General features: G+C 60.4%; 2 non-coding genes across 2 annotated transcripts; both read left to right on the top strand.

Annotated features, from left to right (window-relative positions):
• The first annotated feature begins 2,614 nt into the window (after positions 1–2,614).
• On the top strand, positions 2,615–2,687 carry TRNAM-CAU. The gene has a single exon. It is a non-coding gene; the product is annotated as a tRNA-Met (tRNA).
• A 291-nt stretch (positions 2,688–2,978) lies between these two features.
• On the top strand, positions 2,979–3,060 carry TRNAS-GCU. Its single transcript has one exon. It is a non-coding gene; the product is annotated as a tRNA-Ser (tRNA).
• The last annotated feature ends 219 nt before the right edge of the window (positions 3,061–3,279 follow it).

Genomic DNA, 3,279 nt, shown 5'->3' with positions numbered 1-3,279 from the left:
GTGCCAACCCCAGGCCAAGGCCCACTGGTTCTGCAGGGTCACCCTGGTGTTGGGGTGGCAGCAGGATGAGGACAGGGGGATAGCTGTGGCCATGGCATGCTCCGTGGCGGTGGGGCACCTCCTGGCTCAGGGCAGGGGGGTGCCATGGCTCAGCTGGTTAAAGTACCTGCCTTAAACAGGAGGATCCTGGGTCCAACCCCCAGTGCACCTGCCTCAAGCTGGGGGCACTGCAGTGGGTCTCTGCCTCAAGTAGGGGTCTCCAATGGCCCCACACCCTTTTGCCCCATTGGGATTTCCACTGGTACCACCAGCTTCCCATCCTTTTGCCCTTTGAGGAGAGTGTGTATACAATACAACTTCTCAGTTATCCCCTTCGATGGGTTATGTGTCCCTGTGTCCTGGTAGGGCTGGCCATGGCTCCCTTCGTCTCTGCCCTGGTTTGCCTTCTCCCAACGACAAAACTGCCCCAGTGCAGCCTGGGTGCGTGCTTTCATGGAAAGCTCATGTCAGGGTAGGACAGGGAAGTCCTCAAGATGCTAGGGAATATCTGGAAGTCCAGGTGGGGGCAGAAAGGACTCAGGAGCATCTCTGGAAAGTGGAGTAGGTGCTGAGGAACCAGCAGCAGCACTTGTGCAATGACGGAACCCATGGGGACAAGGGGAAGGTGCCCCCTGAGGGTCTCAGTGCCAAGGCACCTCTCAGTGGATGTGGGGTCCTGGGAGAGGAGACCCCAGGCACCAGCTCTTCTGTGAAGTTGAATCATGGAATTGGGTGTCTCGCAGTGGGTTTACAGAGCTCATTACAGGCAGCAGAAGATGCAGATCTGTCAGGGTCATGTCATCCCTCTTCAGCCCCCATGCAGGATCTTGCTGCATCTTCGATGCCCCACTGGCCCAGCTGGACTGTGGTCCCTCCAGGATATGCCTGTTGGAGCAGGTGAAGCAGGTGCCAGTGGCAGCCACTTCATCACTCAGAAGCCCACACTGGGGCACCTGGACCCATAGTGCAAGGTCCACCAGGCATCCTCAGTGCCAGCACCAGTGGCCTAGATAGGGGAGAGAGAAGACAGTTGGTGCCAAGGCTGGGGAATTCGGGAGGAGGAGAGTGCAAGCCCTTCAGAGCTGGGGGCAGCCATGGAGGAGGCTCTCCAGCCATGGGGAGGGGACAGGTAGGCTGCACGCTCTCCTGCCACTCTGGGACTCAGCTGTGTGGCCACCACTGGGGTCCCCCATATGGGAGAAGTGCAGCTAAATCCCACTGAGTGCCACGTCATCCTCCATCAGCCCTTGGGGCAACTCTACCTGCGAGGGAACAGAGGTCAGGGGGTTAACTCCCCCTGGGAACAGGGTCCCCGGACCAGCCATGGGCAGTGGCATAGAGGCTACACCTTGAAGCTGACGCCACTGGCATAGGAGCCCTTGGGGCACATCTCCGGCCAGGTCCAGGCTCCCCAGGGTCCCCCGCTGGACATGGCAATGACCAAGGCATCACTCCCACCCAGATCCTGCTCCTGCTCCTGCCCTGCAGCACCTGCAAGTCCCACGAGCAGCAGCAGGACATCACACTGGCATGGCTGCCCTGCCTGCAGCCAGTCCATCGGGCTCTTACACCTAGCAGGGCTGGCAGGAGGCACCTAGCAGCATATCTCAGTTACCTTTCCAGGGAGCCCGGGCTTTGTCAGACGGCCAGGAGAGGGAGAATCCCCCCACCAGGTGGACCGCAGGGAGCTGATCCACCAGTTCTTTGTTTCAGTCCCTCTCCAGGCAGCTCAGCCAGAGCCACTGGGCATCCTGGTATCAACCAGGGCTTGGGGTGGCGTGGGTCTGGGGCACCTTCCTCTCCCCCTCTGGGCTCCCACCATGTACAAGATGGGATTTGCACTCTGCCCCTTGCCCTTTCTCTCTTTTTTGCAGTTCAGATGAACGGGGACGTTCACCAACATCTCTGATGGAAATCCCTTCCCATCTTCTCTGTCCTCACTCCCCAAGGTATCCATTTCTTTGCAGCTTCATGCTTCGCGTGTCCCAGTTTGCTTTCCAGTTGCACCCTCCTCTTCCAGAGGGTTATCTTCTTAACTGCTCAACAGCTGCTTTCTGCAGTAACAGCTCTTTTAAGGATTTTAAGTTTGTTTTCCATGAGTCTCTGAGACTTCCCACCGCCTCCATGCCAGGATCTGGCTGCCCTTTTAGATGCTTCTTCAAAATTCTTCTGCCTGGGCTTCTCCCTTTTCTCCTACCAAAGCCAATCGCTACTGCAGGCAAACTGGCCACCTCTTCCCCTTGGGAGGACGCAGTTGCCATGGCGGAGCCCACAGTCCCCCCCGATGCCCGGCAGGAGCTTGAGCCGGTCCCGGCAGCAGGACGCACCACGCCGAGCCGCCCCCAGCAAAAGTCCCGACGAGGGTGGGATTCGAACCCACGCGTGCAGAGCACAATGGATTAGCAGTCGGGGCGGGGCCCCGGTCCCCTCCCTTCCCCTGCCCTGCCCTCCCCTGCGCTGCCGGGCCCGCCGCCCCGCCAACGGGCCCACCGCCCGCCCCCCGCCGGGCTGAGGGGCGGCCTGCGCCCCCGACCGCCATTTCCTTTGACGCCCGGAATAAATCTTATCCCAAGGAGCCCTCTTAGCGCAGCCGGCAGCGCGTCAGTCTCATAATCTGAAGGTCCTGAGTTCGAGCCTCAGAGAGGGCACCATTTTTGCTGCCCCAGAGAGGGGCACCGTTTTGCCACCCTGCCTGGCTGGGAGTGAGGGGCGGGCCAGCGTCTTGCTGCGGCCCAGCGCAGCCCGGGCTCTGCGGTGGCCCAGCCCCGGCCTCTCCGCACCCCGCGCCTGCAGGCCCGCTCCGCTCCGCTCCTCCCCGTCACGGTGGGGGGGCCCGGCGGAAAGGCCGGCTCCCCCGGGCAGGCGGGGCGGCGGAAGGGCTGCCCGCTCTGAGGCAGTAACTCTCAGGATGGGCGGGGCCCCGGAGCCGCACGGAGCAGGACGAGGTGGCCGAGTGGTTAAGGCGATGGACTGCTAATCCATTGTGCTCTGCACGCGTGGGTTCGAATCCCACCTTCGTCGGGATTTTTGCTGCTGCCCCAAGGCCACAGCGAAGCCGGGAGGTCCTGGGCCGGGACCAGGCAGGGGTGTGAGGAAGCAAGACAGGATCACGGAATCACCATGGTTGGAAGGGACCTCTGAGATCATCGAGTCCAACCTTAAAAAAAAAAAAAAAAAACAAAAAATACCCCAAACAAACAATCAAAAAACCAACAAAAACCAAACAAAATCAAAAAAATC

The sequence above is a fragment of the Calidris pugnax genome, unplaced genomic scaffold (genome assembly GCF_001431845.1).
Source record: "Calidris pugnax isolate Ruff unplaced genomic scaffold, ASM143184v1 scaffold75, whole genome shotgun sequence".
In the NCBI taxonomy this organism is placed as follows: Eukaryota; Metazoa; Chordata; class Aves; order Charadriiformes; family Scolopacidae; genus Calidris; species Calidris pugnax.
This window is presented reverse-complemented; position numbering and strand designations above follow the sequence as displayed.